The sequence below is a fragment of the Crocuta crocuta genome, unplaced genomic scaffold (genome assembly GCF_008692635.1).
Source record: "Crocuta crocuta isolate KB4526 unplaced genomic scaffold, BGI_CrCroc_1.0 scaffold276, whole genome shotgun sequence".
Classification (NCBI taxonomy): domain Eukaryota; kingdom Metazoa; phylum Chordata; class Mammalia; order Carnivora; family Hyaenidae; genus Crocuta; species Crocuta crocuta.
This window is the reverse complement of record NW_027531270.1, coordinates 2016925-2025497: the sequence shown is the minus strand read 5'-3', so window position 1 is coordinate 2025497 and position 8573 is coordinate 2016925.

Here is an 8573-nt window from a genome sequence, read left to right as displayed (position 1 = left end):
AATGTAGAGTGATGGCTGGCACACAGCAGGTGCTCAATAAATATTTAAATGCTAAAGGAATATACTCCTTATACATATTTATGTATTCCTCAGTAAACATTTATATAAATGGGTGATCAATGGACAGGTGAATCAATGGACAGATGACTGCATAGACATAAAGAGAAGTGTGGAGATAAATACCAAGTGGAGAGGTAGAGGGTTAGGTAGATAGAAGTGCATGTGGAACACTCACCAACCAAGAACATATTCTGAGCCATAAAACAAACCTTAACAAATCTAAAAGAATTAGCAGTTAAACAGTACCTTCCAGATCCCCCAGGGGTCAAAGAGGAAGAAATTATAAATGAACCCCAAATATACTCTGAATTAAATGAAAATGAAAACATAACATATAACAATTTGTGAGAAAGGGCTAAAGCAGTGCCTAGAAGGAAATTTATCACACAAAATCCTTATTTTAGAAAATAAGAAAAGGTCTCAAATCAAGCACATTAAACACAAAACAAACAGAAGGAAGAATAAAAAGCAGAAATCGATGGAATCAAGAATGAAAAACTTCATTTTGTGCTGTACAGAATTGTTGAACCACTGTGTTGTATGCCTGAAACTAATACAGTATTGCACATCAACTATATTTTAATTTTTTAAAAAATGGAAAAATAGATGAAACTAGTGAATCCAACTTGGAAAAAAAATTAATGAAACTGAGAAACATGTAGACCAGGGGTCAGCAAACCTTTTTTTATAAAGGGCAGATAGTAAATATTTTAGGCTTTTCTGGACACATATAGTCCCTATCACATATTCTGCTTGTGTTTTCTTTTCTTTCTTTTTTATTTTTTCCCCTTAACTTTAACAATGGGTCACGGGCTAGATTTAGCCTGCAGGCTATAGTTTGCTAACCGCTGCTCCAGACACACTGATCAAGGAAAAAAAAAGAGAGAGAGAGAGAGAGAGAGAAAACATATAACTTATAACTAAGGAACAGGGACAACCCTAAACTACTTAGACAACATGACGAATTCCTTAAAAGACACGAACTGTCCAAATTCACTCAAGAAGAAATAGATAGCATGAACAGTCCTATATCCTAATCTCTGTGAATTCCATCAAACGTATAGGAGAAATAACACCAATTCTATGCAAAATCTTCTAGAACATAAAGGGAGGAATCACTTCCCACTAGCCATTTTATGAGGCTAAAATTTGCCCTGATACCCAAACCAAACAAAGGCATTACCACAAGGAAAACTACAGACCAGCATTCCTCATGAACACAAGACACAAAAATCCTTAATAAAATTCAGCAAGAAGTCTGGTTCAACATTTGAAAATTAATCAATAGAATTCAACATGTTTACAAGCTAAAGGAAAAATTAGGATTGTATTCACAGATGCAGAAACAAATGTTGATAAAATTCAATACTGATATGTGACAAAAACTCTCCACCAACTAGGAATAGAAGGACACTTCCTTAGCCTGAAAAAGGGCATCTGCAAAAATCTACAGCTCACATCCTTACATTCCCACCCCACCCCCCGTCTGAACCAGCACTTCCTCAGCCCTGGACCTTTCCGGAGAACTACCTTCTAGAATCTTCTGCCCCAGGTGTTTAAAGGGCTAGCACCCTCTCCTCCTTCAGGGCTCAACTCAGAGAAGCCTTTCTGACCCTGGCCCTCCCTTGTCACACCCTCATACTCCACTGTACCTCATGCTCTTATTTCTTTGTGTGCTTGTTTATTCTGTGTCTTCTGCCTTGCATGTCAGCTGCAGGAGGACAAGGGCCCCTATGCTTACTCACCACAGGGCCCAGCACTGTGCCACTTTAGCAAATATTTGATTATGAATGTACAACATATAATCACAGCTACAACTGCAGCTCAATTTCTTCAACTAATAAGGAGATCATTACGTAATAAGGAGATCATTACACACTGGGAGAGAGCCCACCCATTTCATGGGTCGACACATCCATAAATAGGGACCTGAATGTTACTGTTGCTGGGAGGAATCTCAAATGGGGTAAGTGAGGCTCAGAGAAAAAAAGGAGTTATCCAAGGTCACAGGACATGACAGGTGACATTAGAGGCAAATGTTGCTTCCACTGTATCATTGCAGGAAAGCACTTCTGACCCACCAGGAGACCCGTCCTCTGAGAAGCAGGCATCTTTAGGATGCTGGCTTAGATGCCAACTGCCTGGCCCACTTTTCTGCACAGGTTTCCCTTTGTTCCTTTCCAGGACAGGACTGCTACAGGGCACCTGTCCCAAGGTGAGCCCAGTTCCATCGGGAACATCCTTCAGAGGAAATAACAGGCATTGGCCTTTGACATCATAACTCACTCTGGCTTGTAAACTTCCTGAGCCTAGTTTGACACATTCAGCAGGATTTAAAAGAGGTGCTCAGGGGCGCCTGGGTGGCTCAGTCGGTTAAGCCTCCAACTTCGGCTCAGATGATCTCATGGTTCGTGGGTTCAAGCCCCGTGTCGGGCTCTGTGCTGACAGCTAGCTCAGAGCCTGGAGCCTGCTTCAGATTCTGTATCTCCCTCTCTCTCTGACCCTCCCCTGCTCACGCTGCCTCTCTCTCTCTCTCTCTGTCAGAAATAAATAAAACATTAAAAATAAATTTAAAAAAATAAAAAAGGTGCTCAGCAAATCTTGTCAGCAGCAATGGGAGAGGGTTTATTGCTCTGTTCTCCTCATCCCGAATGGCATAGAGGGGAATAATCACAGCTTCTCTGGAAGGTTCTCTCAGCTGCATCAATCAAGCATGTGGCCTTGAGGGGCTGCCAGCAGCCGGGCCCTGAGCCCCAAGCAGCCACCTGGAGCCTATTGCAGGCCTGGAGAGCCAGGCCTGCAGGTGTAAACTCTTTCTGGAGAGGAAGTTCACACCCCAATACAACTTCTGGTCATTAGGATCTGTTTTGAGAATACGAGTATTCTTAGTATCAGAATATCACAATTCTGTCCTTACGTAAGAAGGAACTGCTTTCTTAAAATGTGAATCATTATATCAAAGGATCAAGTTCCCCATTCCTTTCTTCCTTCCCCTCGAAGGAAAGGACTCACCTTGCTCTGGGCCCCTGGTCCCTTGGCTTGCAGACATGTAATCTAACCTGCTCCAGCCAGTGACTCTGACGGGTAGGGCTGGGAGAAACTGAGGCTCAGAGGGGGCTTCAACACTGTCCCCAGGCTGCAGCATGAAGCAATGACAAGGCCCAACTTTGACCTGAGTCCGCTGGACACGAACTGTTGATGTAACTCAAACCACAGAAGTCAGACCCATCGCCCAGCTTTAACACATCCTTGCCTTCTTAGAGTTGAGCACAGCATGTGACACATAGCAGGTGCCAATATAGGGTGGGCATTGACTAAGAAGTGAGCCAAGACAGTAAGAGACATAGACACACAGACACAAGCATTGTGGGCTTGCACCAAGGTGGAAGGAAGCCTCAGTGATACTTTGTTATAAGTGTATTTCAATGCTGCCATAGAGAGAACTGGGTTCAACTTCATTTTCATAAAAATTCCATCCATCAAAATATTAGATAAAGAACAGTCAGTCTGTGATTTCTAAAACACAAAACATAAGAGCACATGGGATGATAAATGTAATGATACTTTTAAGCGATTCTATTTTAGAAGTATCAATCGCCTCATTTTCTGGGTAGATGACTGTGTGTGGGAGAAGTGCAGATGCCCTATGGGCTGCTGCACATCCAGTGCTAAGGGGGAAACAAGAGGCTGGGATTTAGGAGACTAAAAGGTAACTCAACGCCGGTGCCTTCCGAAGCGCGGTAAAGATCACGTCAAATGGCTCTGGTCCCCGGAGCCTCCCTGGAAATGGAACCCCATCCCAACACAGGGAGCGACAAGCACTGGACTGGGGTCCCCGATGCCACCCGCCGTCGTGTGACGTGCGCATCAGAGCTGTGGCCGATGCAGGACTGCAGACCACCTCTGAGCTTCTGGTCTGATAAGAGGGGCTGCATGTGACAGCGATCGCCCATGTGTGTTCACCTACATGTCCAGCCCCGTTTCCCGGGTTCTGTCTGTACTGTTTGCGGTCTGTTGCCAATCTGCCCACATTAGAGAACACGATGGCCTTGGTGCATCTGTGCACTCAGCAAGCCAGCAGCTCCATGGCCAGAGGAGCTGGTGGCCAAGCCCAGAGGCATGAGTGGATGGGGACACCCCAGCAGTGCCCTGGGGGCGCTGTGGACCCCTGCCTGGCTGCCTCGGCCACCTGTCCCCCACAGCCGCTGCCTCCACTGCACCTGAGTGGTTCTAAGCAGAGGCTGTCCCATTAATCCTGAATAAAGGTGTCACTTTTAGACATCACTGCCGAAAAAGAGGACAGGATGTGGGATTTAGCAGCAGCAAACCCCGCTGGAGGCTGGGAGGATGGACAAGCTCAAGTCCGGCACAGTGACAGGCTGGAGGGTGTGAGCAAAGCACATAATCCTGTAAATGACACATGCACTAGACCGGCCCCTCCGACGTGTTCTAGCTCGTTCTGGCTGAGGGGCAGCCTCCCCGGTGCTGGGCACTCAGCTCTATCTTGGCTTGGAGGACAAGAATATTTCTTCCTGAAGCCCTGAACATGGTATCTCCATCTGCTACCTTGTCCGCCGCCCTCTCAGATCAGGAGAAACCCTCGGGGCCTCTCTGAGCCTGTACACGGTTCCCACTCTCTGCTGGCGGTGGGGGTGGGGGAGGGACAGAAAGCTCTCGGGGCTGCAGACTCTGAAGCACAGGTCTGGTGCTCCCAGCGACTCTGAAGAACAGAAGAGCACGCTCTGAGAGGTGTCTTGCCAGGACCCTCTTGAATACAGCTTCTCGCATCAGTGACTTCTTGCCTGCCACCTCCTCTCTCTGCAGGCCACCCTGAAGCCTCCCTCCAAACCGCTACACCGTCGTCGCGGTGAATGTCACCACAGACCCAGGGAGAGCACCTGTTTGGTTAGTCAACAGAGACTGAATGCCGCTAGAAACCTCCCCCAGAGTGAGTCGCCAACTCAGAGCTGCAGAGAAATGTCCTCTTAGAGTGATGTGACAGTTCTTGAAGGCCGGAGGGGACGGGAAAGCGAGGGAGGCCCTCTCTCCAACCTCCGTTGGCCAATGTTTACTTCTGCCGGAGGCTTAGGAAGATCGGAGGCTGGAAGGGGTCAACACGTTCCAACTCTTGCCCCACTCACTGCCACCTCGGATGATGCTGAGGCCCCAACTTGGTGATGGGATTCCACATGGCAGGACAAAAGCCATGTATGCTGGGCTTCCTCCAGCCCTGGAGACTGGGAGTCACTCGGGATCCCGGGGGTGGGGGTTGGTGGTAATCTGATCATTCTGCAGCAGGGAGGATGGGTGGTGGGTGGGTGAGAGCAGGGGTCTGGAGCCAGACCACCTGAGCTCTAATCCCGGCCCACTCCTAGGGGTGGGAGAGCCTCAGTAAGTCACATGACCTCTGAGCTTCAGTCTCCACATCCATAAAATGCGAGCAGCAGCTGTTCCAGCCTCATGGGAGTGCTGTGCCTGGGCAGCGCACTGACACATGCAAACACCTGCACCACTGCCAGGCACATAGGAGCCCTTCAGTGGAGGTAGGCACAATCCACTCATCCCTGCCAACCAGAGATCTGGTTCTGTCCATGCATCAATACCAGTGGGGCCGGCTCAAGTTGAAACTGACTTTCTAAAGGAAAACACAGCAGTTCTAAACAATCCTGCCTGCCTTCATCCACTCAACAGATATCTACTGAGCATCTATTATGTACCCCAACCTCTCCTGGGAGGGGGGAGTTCTAGAAACATCATTAGAAGGTAGCCCGCTAAACACTGATATGAGTTCTGATGTCAGAAAAAAGACTCCAACGGAACCAAAGGTATCCTCTTTTTTTCCCTGTTACCCTCCTGGTGTCCCCAAAGCTGAGGGACTCATGATGGTGTCTTCCAGCACAGGACTTCTGAGGACGGCTTTCAAGTCTGGGGGTTGGGAGTCTACCGTGCTTGGGTGAGGTCACCTTTGTCCCAGGATGAGCCTTTTCAGTGGTCTCTCGCCTCCATCTATCTGTGCTCCTTCTGGATATGCAGGTGCAGCCTGTCCACTGGGTAGCGGGGCCAAAGGGCTCCTGACTCAAGCCAGAGCAGCTGGTGGCTCTTAAGAAACAGTTAGCCAGGTCTGCGTTAGGCGGGCACACTCGGTGCACCCTTGTCTACCAGGACCCCTGTCTGCAGGCGCAGGGCAGTGCTGCGGGGGGTGGGGGGTGGGGGAAGGTGGAGCTGAGCGCCCCAGCAGGAAGTCATCCCAATGCTGTGGTCTCTGCCCTTTGCCTCAGGACGCTCACGCATGCACAGGTGTTCCTGGCTCCATCCCAGATGGCCAACCCCAACCTCCCCCTGAGTTCTGGACTCCACACCTCCTGCACCGGGCCCCAGAGGGTCTCAGCCAGGTTGTCAGGAAGTTCACTCACCTCCTGCCAAGGTGCAGTGGGCCCCAAAGAACAGAGAAACAGATGGACAGAGGAAGAATCTGAAATGCATTGAGCACCTACTGTATACCAGCCTCCTCCATGCCCATGATCTACCCTGAGCCCTCAGAAAAAGGATGGGAAGCAGCTCTGAACATCCCCGCTTTGTGTGCATTAAAAAAAAACAAAACAAAACAAAAAAAACAACCCTGAGGCTAAATGAGGAGGCATGACTTGTCCCATGGTTACTGGCTGAGCGCCAGCCATCGGGCCCCTTCTCCATTCCAAGCTGTTTCTCCTCTTCCTCTGCTCCCTGCTTTCCCCTTTGTGTCCCCAAGCACATCACTGACAGTTCTGCATACAGTAGACACTTCATAACAATTGGCTGCTCTGGAAGGGGTTGGTTAAATCATGCTCCTCCGGCATAAATCATTTTGCTGCATAGACAGACAGTGGGCACGTCAAAACCCTCAGCCCTCAGCTCACTCCCCGAGGAGGTCAAGTGACCCAGAACCCCAAGTGTGTGAGAAGGCAAGTATGATACCACAGCCCCCAGAGTCTCCTATGAAGGGATGAGGCGACAGCATTCTCCCTCCCAAAAGAATGTGAAATGAAGGGGGTGCTGGAGAATGGGCCCAGCGGCTCCAACTCAAGGGAACCCACTGTCCTGTTAACATGCTGCTACCACACTGTCTTGTCAAGGTGCATTCTGGGGGCCAGTGGCATGTACGTCTCCTGGGAGCTCGTGAGCCTGCCCTAGACCTACTTACTGGTCAGCATCTGGATTTTAGCAGGCTAAAGAGGAAGCAGGAGATTGCTACTGGGCCTGCTGCAGCAGAGCCATGAGGCTGACCCACGCCCTGACCTCACCCTCACAACCCTCTTTCAGAGCCCACCAGAGCCCAGAAGCATGGCCAAGAACCGGTCCCGGAAGCAGGGTGACAGGCAGGAGTCCTCGGTCCCACCGCCACAGCCTGGCACAGTTTCTCGGGAGGAGAGATACCAGGCCTGAGAGGGCTGTACCTGGACTCTGGGAATCATGAGCCCCTCCTCCCTCCTACCTCGCAGGATTTGGGAGTCAGGGTCAACTCCTCCCGCATCATCCCTGCCTACCCCCAACCTCCTAGGAAACCTTTCCTGAAGCTGCCTATCACCACCCCCCTTCCTCCTTCACCCCACACCCCTCCCCGCCTTCCAACACACAGTGTTCTTCTCCTCTGCCTGGGTCCAAACCATGGAGTGTGGCCAGCTGGTCCCCAAGACAGAAGGACGGAGAGGGCAAACAGGCTCAGAGCACCCAGGAATCCAACTCTGGAGTCACCTAAAATCCCCGTGCCCCCTGTCTCGCCCAAGAGAGGCACCCGGACTTCTGCGGAGAGGAGCCCCGCATCCGACTTGGGCGCCCCTGGAAAGCGAACGGAAAGCACGCGAGCTGCGAGCTCACCCAGGACGTCTGCGGCCAGCGCGGCCGGGCAATTCCGCCCCCATCCTGTCCCCCGCTTAATCCTCGGTCCGAAACAGCCAGGGCAATCCCAGGGCGAAGCGGGCAGGGTACAACCTCCGGTCCGCGAAGGAAGAGACGGAGGCGTCCAGAGGGAAGAAGGCTCGGCTCATCTCGGGCTAGAGGGAGTACGGACGCCCTCCCGGAGCGACAGTGACCCCAAAGTGACCCAGGCCCGCTCGAGGGCGGGTCCTGCGCCTCCCGCGCCCCCTTCCCACTGGGACTCGGGCTCTCCGGGCCAGGAGTTCTGGCCCCACTAACGGAGCCCCAGCCCGCAACCGAGCCTCGGGGTTCGCTGAAGCCCGAGTCCGAAGCCGTTCGTCCCCGGAGAACTGGCCGGTGGAAGCGCCAAGCAGCGCCCCAGAACCCCTTTCCTTAGGGAGCCCTGTCCCCGNGTCGGGTGCCCTCCCCGCCTCTGCCCAACTCCCCTCCCAGCCCCGAAGGGAGCGGGACCCCAAAGAAGTTTGCGCGCCCTCTACACGCCCGCCGCCCCCGGCGCCCGCTTACTTGTCGCGGCGGCAGCCGAGCTCCGGGATGACGCCTACCGGCTGCGGGCCAGCGCCGGGGCTGGGGTCCAGGCGGCGGGCGCACGCGGCCAGGTG